General features: G+C 42.1%; 1 pseudogene; it reads left to right on the forward strand.

Annotated features, from left to right (window-relative positions):
* Window positions 1–20,698, forward strand: part of LOC112253489 — a 46,435-nt pseudogene that overhangs the window by 21,587 nt on the left and 4,150 nt on the right.

The raw sequence follows: 20,698 nt of genomic DNA on the forward strand, positions 1-20,698 counted from the left end.
TTTGATTTTATATTATTTTATTTTATTTTGCGGCTCTGTTGGGCATAGTTGCTGTGAGCGCTGCTGTCTGTCCCGGGATGCTGCCAGATTCCGCATAGGGGGAGAGACACGGACGCCCAGCTAGCCGAGCTGGCTCGGCTCTCAAATGGAGATCGCTAATGAAAGTTTCCAGCACTGCAGGAGCGGTGTTTACTTTGCTTTGTTCCGGGACAATGTGGAACGTGCTGACTTTCAATGAAGCAACTGTTTGCTTGCGGAGGACAATGGGGCGAAGTGGCTATTCTTAGCAAGCAAGTAGTAAACCTACAAAAGCTACTGGGGAATCCATGCCCGCCTACTTTTAATTTGTCTTCCACCCCAGTAGCAGCATGCCACTTTGGTCTGGTGGAAGTGTCGCCGCCATGTCGGCTCTCCACAGCCAACTGGGATCCATCCCCGAAGGCGTCACCCTCTTTCCTGGAGAACGGAGCTGTTCTCGACCCAACCAACCAGCCATGGAGATACGTCAGTCGACGTGGAAGTTGAAGAAAGCATCCTCTGGCGACGGGGGTCTCCTTGGAGATGTTAAGCCCGGACCTGACACAGACCAGAAACGACTTTGCCGCCCTGGATCCAGAGGTTCTGGCGCCTTCTTCCTTAGGGGCTTCCCATTCGAGATCGGATCCAGAGGTACCTGCGTCTTCATCCTCTATTCTGTCTCGCTCTCCGGTGGCTTCTACCTCGGGTTCAGATCTTCAGTGCTCCCACCCTCATCAGAACGTAAGGCTGCCTGAGAGACCTGCCCATTCAACATCACCAGCTGTCATCATCGGCAGCTTTATGTCGAGAATCATCTCGGTCACCAATGCAAAAACCCGGTGCTACCCAGGAGCACAAGTACAGGACATCACAAGGCTGCTTCCGATTGTTCTATGGCAGATGCCGGGAGCTGACGCTGTCGTAGTCCATGTGGGATCAAACAACATCAAGAGGGCTAGCTCTGAACATCTGAAAATTGATTTTAAAGAACTGATTTTAGCATTAAAAGACCCCAAAAAACGGGCAGTCATTTCAGGTCCAGTACCATCTTTGGGCCGCAGGTGTGAAAAGATTACTGAGGATAATAGCGGAGGATAATGCCACTCATATTTGCCATATCTTCAATTTAAGCCTACTAGAAAGTGTGCCCTCAGGCTTGGAGGGAAGCTAAAGTCATTCCTCTACCCAAGAATAGTAAAGCCCCCTTTACTGGCTCAAATAGCTGACCAATCAGCCTGTTACCAACCCTTAATAAACTTCTGGAAAAAAATTGTGATTGACCAGTTACAATGCTATTTCACAGTAAACAAATTGACAACAGACTTTCAGCACGCTTATAGGGAAGGACACTCAACAAGCACAAGAAATTGATGATATAATGATTGTGGGGGCTGTCTTGTTAGACTTCAGTGCAGCATTTGACATTATTGATCATAGTCTGCTGCTGGAAAAACATACAGTAGGTGTTATGGCTTTACACCCCCTGCTATAATGTGGATAAAGAGTTACTTGTCTAACAGAACACAGGTGTTCTTTAATGGAAGCTTCTCAAACATAATCCAGGTAGAATCAGGAATTCCCCAGGGTAGCTGTTTAGGCCCCTTACTTTTTTCAATCTTTACTAACGACATACCACTGGCTTTGAGTAAAGCCAGTGTGTCTATGTATGCGGAAGACTCAACACTATAAACGTCAGTGACTACAGCAACTGAAATGACTGCAACACTTAACGAAGAGCTGCAGTTAGTTTCGGAATGGGTAGCAAGAAATAAGTTTGGGTCAAATCATTCACTAATCTCTAAACCTCAACTACATGTCATAATGAATCATGTGGAAATTGAGCAAGTTGAGGTGACTAAACAGCTTGGAGTAACCCAGGATTGTAAACTGTCATGGTCAAAATATATTGATACAACAGTAGGTAAGATGACGTGAAGTCTGTCCATAATAAAGCGCTGCTCTGCCTTCTTAACAACATTATTGCCGACTGCAATTTTCCTAAGTCCCTAAAGAGGGACTTAGGAAAATTGGCTCAAAGTGCAAGAGAGATTGACTTCATTACTACTTGTTTTTGTAAGAGGTTTTGACATGCTGAATGCACCGAGCTGTCTGTTTAAAACATGTACAGACACATGCATACGCATACATTGTAATATTGTTGTATGGTGGTATTAAACATTTTGTATTGTAGATATGTAGTGGTGTAATAATGTTATATGATGTACTGTTTTATCTTTTGTTTTATATGCAATGTAAGTGCTTTAATATGTTTGGACACCAGGAAGAGCTGCATTGGCAGCAGCTAATGGGGATCCCTAAAAAATACAAATACAAAGCTTGCTGTACAACATTAAAACCCATTCAGTCTGTCTATTAACAGGCTCTCAAAGTGCTTGATAGGAAGCGCAATAGCCATCATCACTGTTACATCCTCAGAAAGCATGAGAGCCTTTGTTGGGAAAATCTTGTGCAATACACTGACACATGTCTTGCATTCAAGATCCTAAATGGCCTGGCTCCCCCTCCACTCAGTATTTTTGTTAAACAGAAAACCCAAACCTATGGCAGCAGATTCACAAGGTCTGCCATGAGAGGTGACTGTATAGTCAATACTTATTTTCCACCATCATTTGCAAATAAATTCATCAAAAATCCTACAATGTGATTTTCTTTTTTTCTCATTTTGTCTGTCATAGTTGAAGTGTACCTATGATGAAAATTACAGGCCTCTCTCATCTTTTTAAGTGGGAGAACTTGCACAATTGGTGGCTGACTAAATACTTTTTTGCCCCACTGTATCTCATATGGAGCACAGTTCACAGTGCATGTATTGTCTCATCAGTTAGTTTTTTTAATTGTCAGGTACATTTGCTGCAGCATAGCCTACATTAATATTAGGACTAATATTTCTGAATGCGCTTGTAATTTACACATTTCATTCTTGCTTTCGGGGGTCACCTTATTTTTTAATAGTAACGATTATTTTAATCTTAATTGCAGCTGCAAGGTTTTAATAGACTATCACTTGAATATCGTTGCTTTAAATCATTGTGCACACGACACTGTCTTTCTCTCCATCAATTGCATTCAAATTGAATCTAAAATAGATAATCCTTTTCAAGATTGATACAGTGCATTCGGAAAGTATTGACTTTTTCCACATTTTGTGTTACAGCCTTATTCTAAAATAGATGTAATCGTTTTTTCCCCTTATCTACCCACAATACCCCATAAGGACAAAGCAAAAACAGGTTGTTAGAAATGTTTACAAATGTATAAAAAATGTAAGACAATAAGACATGTACCTTTTACTGAGGAGGGGCTTCCGTCTGGCCACTTTACCACAAAGAGCTGATTGGTGGAGTGCTGCAGATATGGTTGTCCTTCTGGAAGGTTCTCCCATCTCCACAGAGGAACTTATGAACTTATCATCTACTGTATCTTGCCTATGCTGCTCTGTACCATCACTCATTCATATATCCTTATGTACATATTCTTTATCCCCTTACACTGTGTATAAGACAGTAGTTTTTTGGAATTGTTAGTTAGATTACTTGTTCGTTATTACTGCATTGTCGGAACTAGAAGCACAAGCATTTCACTACACTCGCATTAACATCTGCTAACCATGTGTATGTGACAAATAAAATTTGATTTGAATGATTTGGGGATGTAAATAAGGTATTTCTGTTTTTTAGAATGAGAAATCCCCAAATCCGGATTTGAAAAGCTGATACAGATACAGTGGCTTGCAAAAGTATTCAACCCCCCTTGGCATTTTTCCTATTTTGTTGCCTTACAACCTGGAATTAAATGTGATTTTTGAGGGGGTTGTATCATTTGATTTACACAACATGCCTACCACTTTGAAGATGCAAAATAAGATTAAAAAACAGAACTTGAGCATGCATAACTATTCACTACCCCCCCCAAAAAAAAAAAGTTAATACTTTGTGGTGCCACCTTTTGCAGCAATTACAACTGCAGGTCTCTTGGAGTATGTATCTACAAGCTTGACACATCTTCTGCCCGCTCTTGAAGGCAAAACTGCTCCAGCTCCTTCAAGTTGGATGGGTTCCGCTGGTGTACAGCAATCTTTAAGTCATACCACAGATTCACAATTGGATTGAGGTCTGGGCTTTGACTAGGCCATTCCAAACCATTTAAATGTTTGCCCTTAAACCACTCGAGTATTGCTTTAGCAGTATCCTTAGGGTCATTGTCCTACTGGAAGGTGAACCTCCGTCCCAGTCTCAAATCTCTGGAAGACTGAAACAGGTTTCACTCAAGAATTTCCCTGTATATATCGCCATCCATCATTCCTTCAATTCTGACCAGTTTCCCAGTCCCTGCCGATGAAAAACATCCCCACAGTGAAGCGTGATGCTGCCACCACCATGCTTCACTGTGGGGATGTTTTTCATCGGCAGGGACTGGGAAACTGGTCAGAATGGATGGTGTTCTCGGGGTGATGAGAGGTGTTGGGTTTGCGCCAGACATAGCGTTTTCCTTGATGGCCAAAAATCTCTATTTTATTCTCATCTGACCAGAGTACCTTCTTCCATATGTTTGGGGAGTCTCTCACATGCCTTTCGGTGAACACCAAATGTGTTTGCTTATTTTTTTCTTTAAGCAATGTCTTTTTTTCTGGCCACTCTTCCATAAAGCCCAGCTCTGCGGAGTGTATGGCTTAAAGTGGTCCTATGGACAGATACTCTAATCTCCGCTGTGGAGCTTTGCAGCTCCTTCAGGGTTATCTTTGGTCTCTTTGTTGTCTCTCTGGTTAATGTCCTCCTTGCCTGGTCCATGAGTTTTGGTGGGCAGCTCTCTCTTGGCAGGTTTGTTGTGGTGCCATATTCTTTCCATTTTTTAATAATGGATTTAATGGTGGATTTAATGGATATTTTTTTGTAACCCAACCCTGATCTGTACTTCTCCACAACTTTGTCCCTGACCTGCTTGGAGAGCTCCTTGGTGTTCAATGTGCCGCTTGCTTGATGGTGCCCCTTGCCCATGAGTCTGCAACACCACTATGCCTTTCAGAACAGGTGTGTATATATACTGAGATCATGTGACAGATCATGTGACACTTAGGTTGTACACAGGTGGACTTTATTTAACTAATTATGGTACTTCTGAAGGTAATTGGTTGCACCAGATATTATTTAGTGGCTTCATAGCAAAGGGGGTGAGTTACGCTCCACTTTTTAATTTGTATTTTATTTTTTGAAACAAGTCATTTTTTTCATTTCACTTCAACAATTTGGACTATTTTGTGTATGTCCATTTACATGAAATCCAAATAAAAATCCATTTAAATTACAGGTTGAAATGCAACAAAATAGGAAAAATGCCAAGGGAGATGAATACTTTTGCAAGGCACTGTATAACCAAGACGACTCAAAGCTGTCATCGCCGGCAAAGGTGCTGCTACAAATGATTGATTCAGGTGTGTGAATACTTATGTAAATGAGATATTTTTGTATTTAATTTTCAATACATTTGTTAAAATGTCTAAAAACATGTTTTCACTTTGTCATTATGAGGTATTGTGTGTAAATGGGTGTGATTTTTTTAAATGATTGAATTCAGGATGGAACACAAAATGTGGAATATATCAAGGGGTGGAAATGCTTTCTGAAGGAATAGTATATAGATGTCCTAGCCTACCTCTTTCATGTAATAACCTCAATGCAATATTAACCTTATTTAGCTTATGAATACTGGGTTAATCTGCATATGCTTCTAACTTGTAACCTCTGTCTCCACTCTTGTGCAGTAAGCACCTGATCTCCTCTGGCCTCTCTCCTTAGCTCTTGTGGAGTCCCAGGAAAAGCTAGACTAGAATAGCTTGTTGATTTTTTGGGGGATAATTTCTTACACTAATAGACTATTTTAAGAGGAATGAAAGCTTGCTCTCGTTTGCTGAATGTTAAATACAGCAGGCAAAATAACTCACAGGGAAAGAAGAGTGAAAGTGTGATGGCGATAGGCTACAGCAGTTATTTATTCAGACCCATTACCATTAAAATATTTGTTGTTCTGTGGTGTGTAATGAGGAGCAACCAGATGCTGCACTTCATACATTTTTTAAATGACTTATTCCAGTTACTAATAAGCATGGACCCATTACGAAAATGACTGTAAAAACGGTTAAATCCCCGTGGATTGATGAGGAATTTCAAAATGTAATGGCGGAGAGGGACGAGGCAAAAGGAATGGCAAATAAGTCTGGCTGCACAATCGATTCACAAACATATTCCAAATTGAGAAATCATGAGAATAAAGAATAAAACTATACTACAGTATGAAACAAAGATACATGACAAAGAATGATAGTAAAAAGCTTTGGAGCACCTAAAATTCAATTTTGGGCAAAAAGGCAAACTCAGCTCCATCATTCCCCAACGCAGCTGTCTAGGCCCCTTACTTTTTTCAATCTTTACTAACAACATGCCACTGGCTTTGAGTAAAGCCAGTTTGTCTATGTATGCTGATGACACTATACACATCAGCTACTACAGCGACTGAAATTACTGCAACACTTAACAAAGAGCTGCAGTTATTTTCAGAATGGGTGGCAAGGAATAAGTTAGTCCTAAATATTTAAAAAACTAAAAGCATTGTATTCGGCACAAATCATTCACTAAACCCTAAACCTCAACTGAATTGTGTAATGAATAATGTGGAAATTGAGCAAATTGAGGTGACTAAACTGCTTGGAGTAACCCTGGATTGTAAAACTGTCATGGTCAAAACATATTGATACAACAGTAGTTAAGATGGGGAGAAGTCTGTCCATAATAAACACTATCAACAAGGCAGGTCCTACAGGCTCTAATTTTGTCGCACCTGGACTACTGTTCAGTTGTGTGGTCAGGTGCCACAAAGAAGGACCTCGGAATATAACATTTTGGCTCAGAACAGGGCAGCACGACTGGCCCTTAAAAGTACAAAGACCGCTGACAACGTTATGCAAGTAAATCACTCATGGCTCAAAGTGGAGGAGAGATTGACTTCACCACTACTAGTTTTTGTAAGAAGTATTGGCTAGCTGAATGCACCGAGGTGTCTGTTGAAACTACTAGCACACAGCTCGGACACTCATGCATACCCCACAAGACATGCCACCAGAGGTCTCTTCACAATCCCCAAGTCGAGAACAGACTATGGGAGGCACACAGTACTACATGGAACTCTATTCCACATCAGGTAACTGATGCAAGCAGTAGAATCGGATTTAAAAAACAGATACAAATACACATTATGGAACAGCGGGGACTGTGAAGAGACACACACACACACACACAGGCACATGATAAGACACATGTACACATGGATGTTGTATTGTAAAATGTGATAGTGGAGTAGTGGCAACACACTAAATGTATTGGGTAAAGTGCTCCCGAAAAGTAATGTCATGTTATATTTTAAATGATATATAAGTGCCTTAATGTTGCTGGACCCCAGGAATGGGGATCCTTAGTAAATACAAATTCAATGTTCGTGAAGAGAAGTGAAAGCCATCCGTGTCTTAGTCTTATATTATTCAACCACGTCATTACAATGATGAAGATAAGGCCAATGAAACTTAGTTCACTTAACTGTTGAGTAAGAAAGGATTGAAGCAACAATAGAGCAAGCAAGAGGAGGTAATACGCATGTCAAATAGGCTCTATTATATTTCAAAATGAAGATCAAATTCGGGATCCTATAATTGTAACTTTGTAGGCCGCATGTCCTGCACCAGCATCTCGTGTTCTCTCCCAGCTTCATAATTTAGGTTCATATAACAATATAGTACAGGAATACAGTCCACACTCAAAAAGATTACTGGAGCTGGTTTCATTTATTTACCCAAGAGAACATACATCTATGGACTTTTCTGTCATGCGCAATTGTGCAGTAGCCTGTAGCCTATCATATGTCATATGTATTGGATAATCATTTAGGTTTTTTGGGCCTGGGCTCATACAATGTATTTAATGTAGGGCTTATACAATGTATTTAATGTAGGGCTCAGGTAGCATCTGGCTTGAATTTTCATCCCGATCAATGCTCTAATCAAATCCAGACATACTTACAGTATATGTTTCAGAATTACACTTTTGGCGGGAAATACTGGGTTACCCGGGAGAAAAGTGATTTAATCTCGGGATGGAACATTTGTAAAATACCTGGAACATTTTAAACCCTAACACACACAGTCAGTCAGTGCCAAAGTAGAAAGCAGATTTTATATTCCCTGTATTTTACAAATGTTCCATACCAAGAATAAATCACTGAGTCCTTATCGTGTTCCGAGTCAGAGAGAAGACAATTCCACTGAAGTCAACCCCATAGAGAACACCACAGTTCCCAGATTAAGATAAAAGAATATTGACCACATCAATGTGAATGCTACCAACTTCACAATTCTAACATCCTGTCTCATCCTGCTCTGTTTGGTGTGATGCCTGGCTCTTTATTATTGTCATGACTCATGATTTAATATGTAATGGGATGTTTTATCCGTTGACATGTTCTGTTGTTTAGTTGTCATCATTGAATGGAATCTCTGGCAATATTTAAATAAGAATATGCAAAATGGGGATAATTGGTTACTGAACATATGTCCCAGTACTAATGCTGTTATGTTTTGTGTGTGTGTGTGTGTGTGTGTGTGTGTGTGTCTGTGTCCTCACACAAGCATAGACCAGTACACGGTACTGATGGCTGCATGCATGGCTTCTGCCAGAGAGGACAAGATGGTCAAGTGTGTGGAGCTGCTCTTGTCCAGAAACGCTGACCAACACATTCAACAAGTGAGGGACTCTGTGTCTGTGTGCGCATGAGAATGAGTGTGTCTGTGCATTTTATAGAGTGAAATTCCATTCAATATCATCACAAGATACACACAGTACATTTTAGACTCCGCATGACAGGGAATGATATGTGAACATGCAAGCCTCCTATCCCTGGGTGACTATGAATGTGAAACACTAATTTCATTTCAGTTCACTAGACATAAAAAGGACCACACTGTCATTTTTGAAGTGCAGATTACAAAAGGTCACATGCAGTACCGTTTGAAGTTCCTGTTCATATACATTGTATGGGTGAAGATAATATACAATAGATTACAGAATATGTCATGCTAATTCTTTAATAGTATGTTCTGATTACACTTTATATTCTGATAGCTCTTTAATACATTGTTGAATGTGATTGAACGTACTGATAGAGGCAGTGTTTCCCATTGCCTCGCAACCATGTCTGGGTTTGATCCTGGCCTTGACTACCTTAAGACTTCTTCCTTTGCTGTCAACACTGTCCCCGTACACCACTGCAACACATGGAGTACGGTGTGTGTGTGTGTGTGTGTGTGTGTGTGTGTGTGTGTGTGTGTCAGTGTTGGTTGGTGTGTCTACATTGGTCTTCTGTGTGGAATGTCCTGTTATGGCATCTGCATGCACATGTGCCCAGGCCCTCTTCAGACAGACAAAAACAAACACTCATGGAGCGGGGGAAAGAGCACCCCCCACCACCTAAACTCACTGTACTGTACACTGCCTGATGCTGCCCAGACACAAAGAGTGAGGGAGGGATGGAAAGAAGAAGTGAGGGAGAGAGAGGAGGGAGGGGGATTCTGGAACCACTTACCCGTTGTCATCATCTGTGGACATTTCTCATGGCAAGCGAAGGGTGAAGCCCTGAACTTCGCCCTCTCCCTTTCGCCTCCACCGCCCTCACAAACTCTCCACCACCCTTGTCTCATGCCCACCGCCTGAGCCACACACCGCCCAGAGCCCTCCAACACACACCGCCCAGAGCCCTCCAACACACACCAGCCAGAGAGTGAACAAGAGCAGGCAGGGTAGGAAATTGATTGTTTCCTCTCCAGCCAAAATATTTGAAGAACGGTAACAAAAGACAGAGAGGATGCGGACAAGTGGAAAGGGGGGAAAAAACTGAGTTTCAGCAAAGGGAGGAGAAGAAAGAAGACCAGGGGTTCTTGTGGGCAGAGAAATATTCCCCGCCACCTCATTGGCTTTTACATTCTGAGTTTTTGACCAGCAATTCATACCAGCTGCATTTCCTTCCCTCGTCTCATAAACAAATTAACCCCTAAAGATGCTGTGATTGTTCAGGAGCAAGATGTTGGGTTTTTGCATAGACAATAGGCTATATGATCGCATCTCTAGTTTGTCCTCTGCAACCTCTACTGTACCTGTCCTCTGGCTTGTAAACACTTTTGGATACCAGCTGAATGTCAAGCTTTTTCCTGTCGCCTAATGACCCGTCCACTGGATAAGAGTTGGAAATCAGTTTCATCTGAAACCTTTTTGAGTTTTTTTGCAACAACAAAAAAAACGTCTTTGTATCAATTCTCTGCTCTTGTGTGGGAACTGGTGATCAAAAACACTTCAAGTACAAACACACACACACACACACACACACCACCCCTTCACTCTTTGGCTGCACCCCCGCGGCGAGCGAACAACCTTGACACCTGTTTGCCACTGAGACCAGCATCTTGGGAAAACAGGTTCTCAGGAAACTAAAACCCTCAGTGACCCTCGGGAGCCTGTCATGTCTCATGTGGTCAAAGAGGAAGTAAAAAGTGAATGCCTGGAATATGTCAGGATGAGGATTAATATGCCCCCGACTCTGGGGCTAGATGTCACCAATACACACACACACACACACCCCTCTGGCCCTGGGAAACGTCACATTGTGATGAATGACCATAGGGCGTTCCCACACCTCTGGATTGATGTAGTTTCTTACCCTCTGTTCTGACTGAGTCACGGGTGATAAAGTTGAGTTTTATCAATGGTTATTTACACTTGCCGGTTTGTTGCTCAACATACTGAACTTTGGCACAATGGGACGGGTGATCAGTGGCATGGGCTGCCTCACTCTTGCCCAATAACATTGTGTTTTGGGTGCCAAGTCTCATTAACCTAGACCTAGAGCATAGCTTGTTTGGGCCAAACAGTGTGGTGAATCACTAAGTAATACTGAACTTACAATAGTTGTTTTACTTATTGTAACTTAAAGTAGCATATGTTTTTATGTTACCCTAAAGCTGTCAAAGCCATGTGCCGCAGTGTGTGTTTGAAAACAATTGCTCCCTTATAGTATGTTTCCACAGAGAACGTAACATGTCCAGGTCTGTTGGAGTTCAGGGTTTCCAAGACTCAGTCCTGCCCCCCACCCAGCTTGGTGGAGAGTTATTTGAATCATCTGTGTAGTGCTAGGGTGGAAACTGAACCGTGCATTCGGGGGGGCTGAGTTTGGAAAACCCTTCTGCAGTTGGTCACTCAAGTTGAGGGCTTGGTGTCTGTTGCCCTCCAGTGGTTTCAAGTGTTCAAAACCAGTCCTACCCTCGTTATTTCTTACCCAGATAGGCAGGAGACAAGTTTAGCTTGGGAGAATACAAATGTCTGCTTCTCTCAAAAATGTACAGTAAACAATATATTCTATTTTACTCTATTCCCAGGTCTCGTATGACCTCTCTGATGCTGGTGTCCCGAGACCGCTACAGTCAGGTAATCAACTTGCTGGTGTCTCACGGGGCAGAGGTCAACTCCCAGGATGAAAATGGGTAGACAGTAAGGATGATGCCCACCTCACCTGGCGTGATGCCTGTTGCATAAGAGAACGCTTTGGTTTCATAGCTCAGTGTTCCCTGCATCCCAATAATCCCTTCTTTCTCCCCAAGTGTGGAATTTTTTACTTCCCTTTGGAGACAGATTTGAAAAAATGACTGTTTTAACATATATGGTGGAAACTCTGTCCAGCCCATGCTTACACCAATCAAATGTTTTTACATTCCTTTCCTTGATTTTGACTGTGATTGATATTAATGAGTAGTGACATGGTGATGATTAACCCATAGCAGTCTAAACCCAGGGATCGTCAACTAGATTCAACCGCGGGCCGATTTTTTTTGTTTGAGCGGATGGTTCGTAGAATGCGAATTGACCGCACGAAGCCCAAACAGATATCTTTGACTATAACATAATCATTTCAAACTTGGCTTGCATTTGTACACGATCACGTGTCTCTCTATTATGCATCGGAATACATGGGAACAGATTTCTTAAATGAAAATCACTTGGAGCGGATTTCCTGCTGTTTTTACAGTCTTTTGTGTCCAACAATGAACATTTTAAAAAAAAAAGTAAAAGTTATTTTTGTTTCTTTTTTTTGTTGCTCGGAAAACCTGGAGGGGGCAAATGAAACCACCCGCGGGCCAAATTCGGCCCGACGGCTGCCAGTTGGGGCACCCTGGTATAAGTCCTGTCTATGCCGCAATATGCAGTTACAGTTCAAAAAGGAAATCAGTCAATTTAAATCAATTCATTAGGCACTAATCTAGGAATTTCACATGACTGGGCAGGGGCGCTGTGAGGGCATAGGCCCACCCACTTGGGAGCCACGCCCACCCACTGGGGAACAGGCCCAGCCAATCAGAATTAGTTTTTCCCCACAAAAGGTCTTTATTACAGAGAAAAAAAAACATATTTCTCAGTTTTATCAGCTATCCGGGTGGCTGGTCTCAGATGATCCTACAGGTTAAGAAGACGGATGTGGAGGTCCTGGGCTGGCATGGTTACACGTGGTCTGCGATTTTTGAGTCCGGTTTAACGTACTGCCAAATTCTCTAAAACAACGGAGGCGGCTTATGGTAGCGAAATGAACAGTAAATTCTCTGGCAACACCTCTGGTGGACATTCCTGCAGTCAGCATGCCAATTGCACGCTCCCTCAAAACTTGAGACATCTGCGGCATTGTGTTGTGTGACAAAACTATACTTTTCAGAGTGGCCTTTTATTGTCGCCGGCACAAAGTGTACCTGTATAATGATCATGCTGTTTAATCAGCTTCCTGTCAGGTGGCTGGATTGTCTTCGCAATGGACAAATTATCACTAAAAGGGACGTAAACAAATTTGTGCACAAAATTTGAGAGAAATTAGCTTTTTGTGTCAATGGAACATTTCTATGATATTTTATTTCAGCTCATGAAACATTGGACCAACACTTTACATGTTGCGTTTATATTTTTTGTTCAGTATATATGTAATTGTTTTAAGAATGTCATATCAAGGATCATTTAGCTATTTGATTTGAAGACCCCTTGAAGTATAAAATTAATCTATAAAATTATTATTTTACTAGGCAAGTCAGTTAAGAACAAATTCTTATTTAAATTGACAGCCGAGAAACATTGGGTTAACTGCCTTGTTCAGAGGCAGAATGACAGATTTTTACCTTGTCAGCTCAGGGATTCGATCTTGCAACCTTTCGGTTACTAGTTCAACACTCTAACCACTTGCCTACCTGCCGCCCCCTTACTGCTATTGGCCCATACAAACGCATTAAATAACAGATTCACTACATGGAACAGACACATCTAAAGGAAGTTTGTTCTGAAGTGTCTGTCCTATATCTAAGAGATATAAGAAAGATGAGGAATTATTTGTATTTAACCCCTTATTTTTGGCACTAAAGTCTCCATATATTCTCTACATTACCAAAAGTATGTAGACACCTGCTCGTCAAACATCTCATTCCAAAATCATGGGTATTAATATGGAGTTAGTCCCCCTTTGCTGCTATAAAAGCCTCCACTCTTCTGGGAAGGCTTTACACTAGATGTTGGAACATTGCTGTCGGGACTGACTTCCATTCAGCCACAAGAGCATTAGTGAGGTCGGTCATGGATGTTGGGCGATTAGGCTGCAGTCGAGCCTAATCGCCCAACTTGACTGCCAGTTCCATTTCATCCTAAAGGTGTTTGATGGGGTTGACATCAGGGCTTTGTGCAGGCCAGTCAAGTTCTTCCTCACCGATCTCAACAAACCTTTTCTGTATGGACCTTTCTTTGTGCACAGGGGCATTGTTATGGTGAAACAGAAAAGGTCCTTCCCCAAACTGTTGCCACAAAGTTGGAAGCACAGCATTGTCTAGAATGTCATTGTATGCTGTAGCATTAAGATTTCCCTTCACTGGAACTAAGGGGCCTAACCCGAACCATGAAAAACAGCCCCAGACCATTATTTCTCCTCCACCATATTTTGCAGTTGGCACAATGCATTTGGGGAGGTAGGGTTCTCCTGGCATCCGCCAAACCCAGATTCGTCCGTTGGACTGCCAGATGTTGAATTGGATTCATCGCTCTAGAGAATGGATTTCCACTGCTCCAGAGTCCAATGGCGGCGAGCTTTACACCACTCCGGTCGACGCTTGGCATTGCTCATGGGGATCTTAGGCTCGTGTGCGGCTGCTCGACCATGGAAACCCATTTCATGAAGCTCCCGAAGAACAGTTATTGTGTTGACGTTGCTTCCAGAGGCAGTTTGGAACTTGGTAGTGAGTGTTGCTGAGCTCTTCAATAAGTCTGTTCTACTGCCAATGTTTTCCTATGGAGATTGTATGGCTGTGTGCTCAATGTTATACACCTGTCAGCAACGGGTGTGTGTGTGGCTGAAATAGCAGAATCCACTCATTTGAAAGTGTGTCCACATACTTCTGTGTATATATAGTGTACTTCCATTCATTTTTTAAACCTGGTACTGTGGGACCTTCAGATGAGTCTTGTGAGGCATGTGGGCATCCTAGAGCAAAACAACATGTACCAGTTTGTGAGAATCTCATCTTTCCACAAAAGGGTCATATTAGTGTGTGGCCCAAAATGCTTGGACGCTACAGACAGAAGTTAGCAGATCGGCTGTACCGACTTCAGACAAGTCCCAAGACACTTGTAGGTGTCATAGATCAAAACTGAGAACACTCATCTTTCCATGGAGGGGTGATAATAGTGTGTAGGCCAAACTGTTCGGACGCCTCAGGCGATTTTGTGAGAAGACCCATTTTTAGGATGTCTCATGGTCTGACAAATCACCGCTCTAGGTTGGTCACCTTTCAGGAAGATGCGGAAGTGCGACATTGACGGATGTGGTGGATTGAGACGCATCCAATGCAAGAAAAAACATCTCTAGCTTAAAGTGTCAGATTTCTATGGGGATTTTAAAAATTATTCTAATTAGATTCCTGCAGGTCCAATGCAGTAAGAGGTTTGGAACGCTCTTTCCTATTGGTCTATTAAATAATTTACCACCTGGTGAGGTCACCAGGCAGGCCAAAAAGCCATCCCACCAAAACAGGCTGAAATTTCAGGCGGTCTTTTCAAACAGCTCGTACACTAAGAGGACATTATCATAATTTTCAGAATTTCACAGTACTAGTCCAACCTTAGTGTAGAAGTCAATATAAAACAACAGAAAATCTATTTTTTGACTGCACTGGGCCTTCAATGATAAGTATATAGGATGGTCCTAGATGTTGATTGTAGATAACCTGTGAGCTTTGACCCCCAGGTCCCGACTGTGGCGGTGCAGTATGGCAGAGAGGAGCCGGTCCTCAAGCTTCTCTAGCTGGGGGCAGACAAGACCAAAGCAGGAAAGATTGCTGCTGACACAGCCAAAGTCTTCAAACGACCACAGGTAAAAACAAATCAAACCACTTAGTTGTGTACATAGTTGTGGTCAAACTAAATACATAACTCTGCCATTCAAAACAACCACAGGTAAACATCAACCACCACTTTGACCACAGCAAAACTAGGTTTGCCACGCAGTTTGAAATGGTAGTCCATTTTCCCTGTCTCTTGTAAAACCCATTCTAAATCAAATGGGGAAGAGTTTCAGGACACAACAAAAGGTCATATCTCAACATTATATCAAATATATCTGCTCTTCTTCCCCCTCAGATTGCCAGGATCCTGGCGTCCCCAGGCCATGCCCTGGTGACCATCTCCGAGGAGACCTCCTAAGTTCTTCAAGAGGGACCCCAATCCCCCTGCTGCCTCCAAGAAGAGGGGAGAACATGGTTTAACCTCAGTTCGTCTTACTATTCCTCGCATCCCATCTCCTCTTCTCAACCATTTTGGAAGAGGCGAGAGGATGCGAGGAATCGAGGAAAGATGAATTGAGAAAAGGCCCCATCACATCTGTCAGTAGAGGCCAGGAGCCATGATTGTGTATTTGTGGCCCTCTAGTGGACATTAAGGGAAATGCCCTTTCCCATTAAAACCTTCATACTTGTTTAGTCCTGTCTTAAAAAAAAATAAATAATAATAATATATATTTTTTAACCTTTATTTAACTAGGCAAGTCAGTTAAGAACAAATTCTTATTTTCAATGACGGCCTAGGAACAGTGGGTTAACTGCCTGTTCAGGGGCAAAACGACAGATTTGTACCTTGTCAGCTCGGAGATTTGAACTTGCAACCTTTCGGTTACTAGTCTAACACTCCAACCACTAGGACTAGCTGCTAAATCTGCACAATATCCCTTTATCTCATGCCATATGTCTCACTGTTGAAGATTCAGTGTTCTAATCTGGCCTGTTTAAACTGTCAATGTTTATCTGTTCTAAAATATTTTAGGCAGAATGTTTAATGGGCCGACTTGGTTCCGTGGGCTCTGTTGTTAACAGATGGTTGATGTAGTATGCTCTTAAACCTATTTATATATTGTCTTTATTTAACCGGGTAAGTTATTGCAAACACATTGCTTGTGTTCGAGAGCATGAGCAAACTGACTGATCTACAAATAATTATGAGTAGTTGATTTAAAAAGGTGATTTGTTGATCAATGATTCTGCACAATATGACTGCAGTGTCGTATTTTAGCATGTACAGTTGAAGTCGGAGGTTTACATACACCTTAGCCAAATACATTTCAACTCAGTTTTTCACAATTCCTGACATTTAATCCAAGTAAATATTCCCTGTTTTAGGTCAGTTTGGATCACCACTTTATTTTAAGAATGTGAAATGTCAGAATAATAGTAGAGAGAATGATCCATTTCAGCTTTTATTTCTTTCATCACATTCCCAGTGGGTCAGAAGTCTACATACACTCAATTAGTATTTGGTAGCATTACCTTTAAATTGTTTCTTGGGTGCAACGTTTCAGGTAGCCTTCCACAAGCTTCCCACAATAAGTTGGGTGAATTTTGGCCCATTTCACCTGACAGGGCTGGTGTAACTGAGTCCGGTTTGTAGGCCTCCTTGCTCGCACACGCTTTTTCAGTTTTGCCCACAAATGTTCTATAGGATTGAGGTCAGGGCTTTGTGATGGCCACTCCAATACCTTGACTTTACTTTTTTGCCACAACTTTGGAAGTATGCTAGTGGTCACTGTCCATTTGGGGAAGACCCATTTGCGACCAAGCTTTAACTTCCTGACTGATGTCTTGTGAATATATTGAAGCAAAATCTCAATCTTCCTCCTCATGATGCCATCTATTTTGTGAAGTGCCCCAGTCCCTCCTGTAGCAAAGCACCCCCACAGCATGATGCTGTCACCCCCGTGCTTCACGGTTGGGATGGTGTTCTTCGGCTTGCAAGCCTCCCCCTTTTTCCACCAAAAATAACAATGGTCATTATGGCCAAACAGTTGTATGTTTGTTTCATCAGACCAGAGGACATTTCTCCAAAAAGTACTCTCTTTGTCCCCATGTGCAGTTGCAAACCGTAGTCTGGCTTTTTTAAATGGCAGTTTTGGAGCAGTGGCTTTTTCCTTGCTGAGCGGCCTTTCAGGTTGTGTCGATATAGGACTCCTTTTACTGTGGATATAGATACTTTTGTACCCTTTTCCTCCAGCATCATCACAAGGTCCTTTGCTGTTGTTCTGGGATTGATTTGCATTTTTTGCACCAAAGTACATTCATCTCCAGGAGACAGAACACGTCTGCTTCCTGAACGGTATGACGGCGGCGTGGTCCCATGGTGTTTATACTTGCGTACTATTGTTTGTACAGATGAATGTGGTAGCTTCAGGAGTTTGGAAATTGCTCCCAAGGATGAACCAGACTTGTGGAGGTCTACAATATTTTTCCTGAGGTCATGGCTGATTTCTTTTGATTTTCCCATGATGTCAAGCAAAGAGGCACTGAGTTTGAAGGTAGGCCTTGAAATGCATCCACAGCTACACCTCCAACTGACTCAAATGGTGTCAATTAGCCTATCAGAAGCTTCTAAAGCCATGACATAATTTTCTGGAAATTTCAAGGCTATTTAAAAGGCACAGTCAACTTGGTGTATGTAAACTCATGCACCGACTTGCCAAAACTATAGTTTGTTAACAAGAAATTTGCAGAGTGGTTGAAAAATGAGTCAATGACTCCAACCTAAGTGTATGTAAACGTCCTACTTCAACTGTAAATCTTGGTGGGGCAAACTAAAAAAAGATGTTTTAGATGCATGCCAGCAAAGCCACTACACTGCGAAACACTAAACAGTACATGAATTGCACTATAACGGTGACAAACTCTGCCCACAAACTGTTAGAGCCTACATAAACCTGTCCCAACAGCAGAGCTTTCTTTACAGAACCATGGAGTGACTCCTTACCACTGCAACACCTGGCTATCAGCGGAGCCTTGTCTTGCAGCTGTGGTATACCAGAAGGTCTACCCCGGGGGATGGTAATAGAGGGGAGGTATGTGAGGCGACGTTGGCTCCCTCTGCTGGGAATACAGGAGCTGGGCGCCCAGACACAGACAGCTCCAAGTGGAGGTAATTAGGGAAAGTGCCAACCAGCCGTGGAGGCCAAATAAAAGGATCACTGTGGCACACCGTGAGGGAGAATGGGGAGAGACTGACACCGAGCAAAAGTAGAGAAGGACCGAGCAAAACTTAAGTGATTTTCTTTATGTTTATTTTCTGTCATAGTAAAGTTGTTTTTGCAGACTAAAAATCTCTGTCTCTATCTTTGCACGCTCAACCCAACACCCCACGGTTTACCATACAGCGTAACAATTAATTCAGCCTCATTTACGGCCTTTAAAAAAAGAGCTGTTATGGCGGACATGCCATAGGTGGTTTCTACTGACAATTGACATGTACAAACTATGGCATAAGGGACGACGAGCAGATAAGATGCAATCCGTAATTTCGATTAAGACATTAATGAGCGAGCTAGGACGGACGTAGTAAATATAACTATTTGTTCAGCACTTTTGAAATGTACAGTGACATAATTCAGAACATGGGCCATTCTTACAGTATTCTCCTTGTACACCAAATCAGAACCGTAGGTTAAATAAAGGGGGCATATAAGCAGACAATGAAAGCTTTTTCAATAGTAGATGATTACATTTCTCTAAAACAGGCTATAGGCTACATGTGCACCACCAAGTCAGAATAGTAAGCTAAGTTGAGGGGGAAAGGGACCAAATTATTAGGGTGAGGCACATGGGCTACTAACAGCTTACTAGACAACATACACTTAGTATTACTGTCTTAGCTACAGTATACATATCTCCCTGGCATATTACATCATTTATGCAGCAGCATACAATATATTTTTGGACTCACCTTGTTGCGCTGTGCTCACTTGAACAGGAAGGTGGCGCAGCGGTCTATGTGGGCAAATTTTGTCATCAAAGTCTGTCATTCTCTGGATTTATGGTGCTTTCAAGACACCTGGGAACTCGGATAAAAACAATGTAGAATCATGATGTCAGTGATCTTCAAGTCGGAGCTCTAGAAAGAGGACAGAGTTCCCTGCTTGGAATTCCAAGTTGGATGACCATTCAAAACTTATTTTTCTGGTCGGAGCTCATTGTTTTTCCAGAGTTCCCAGTTTTCTTGAACTCACTGAAGTCTGAGATTTCCTAGTTCTGAGTTTCCAGTTGTTTTGAACAGGTCGGAAATCATGCTGGATTGACAGCATGACCAATGTATGCAAAGTTTCCTAGCTCATGATGTTGAATGTTTTCTCTTTTAAGCTTGGAAAAGAGACCCTTACACCCAGACTTGGACCACACACTCACTCCACTGAATAGCAGGCTAGTGATTGCTTTGCCACGCTTGCAGTTAGCCACCGATTCCTTCCTTGAGCCTTCTTGGATCGGCACTTTTAATGCAACTCTATGGCAGCACCCAAGTTGCTTGAATTTTTGCGTTCTCCCCGTAGATTTTGCGGTGACGTAGTGTCCCCATGAGTGACAGAACACTGAGCCAACATCAGCAAAACTAGAGAACATTACCATCCCCTACACTCTGTATTTTCTGCTGGCTCACCCCACCACCACAGAAAGCACTGAGCTAGAATGAAACACCTGCATTTTGGAACTGCCTTACTCAAGAAAGCAAAAAAAAGAGACCATGTTCAAATGCAGCTTTATTAACTCAATGATTTTTTTTAATCAATTTTTTTTTTAACATTGTAAACTATAACATAACATAATAAAATAACATGCAACATGTTATAACATGTTATATAACAACAAAATAACATGCAAAACAGGCGGCCTCTGAATGACGGGGAGCAACTACATACTGGTAGCAGGTAGCTACACAAACACATACTGTAACTGTAATGTACATCTCAGGGTGCAGGCCAGGGTTTGAAGCTGTCATATTATATATTTTTATGCAGAGTATCATTTGTTTTCTGGGCATGAAAATGACTTGTTGACCATGGAGAAGGATGACCTGGAGAAGGATGACCAGGGAGAAGGATGACCAGGGAGAAGGATGACTATGGAGAAGGATGACCATGGAGAAGGTAAGAAAGGCCTCCATGTCTGTCTGTCTGTCTGTCTGTCTGTCAGGTTTGCATCTGTGCCACATTTACACTAGACATTTTCAGAAGAGACACAATTCAAGTATGAGTG

This window comes from Oncorhynchus tshawytscha, linkage group LG06 (genome assembly GCF_018296145.1).
Source record: "Oncorhynchus tshawytscha isolate Ot180627B linkage group LG06, Otsh_v2.0, whole genome shotgun sequence".
NCBI classification, from domain to species: domain Eukaryota; kingdom Metazoa; phylum Chordata; class Actinopteri; order Salmoniformes; family Salmonidae; genus Oncorhynchus; species Oncorhynchus tshawytscha.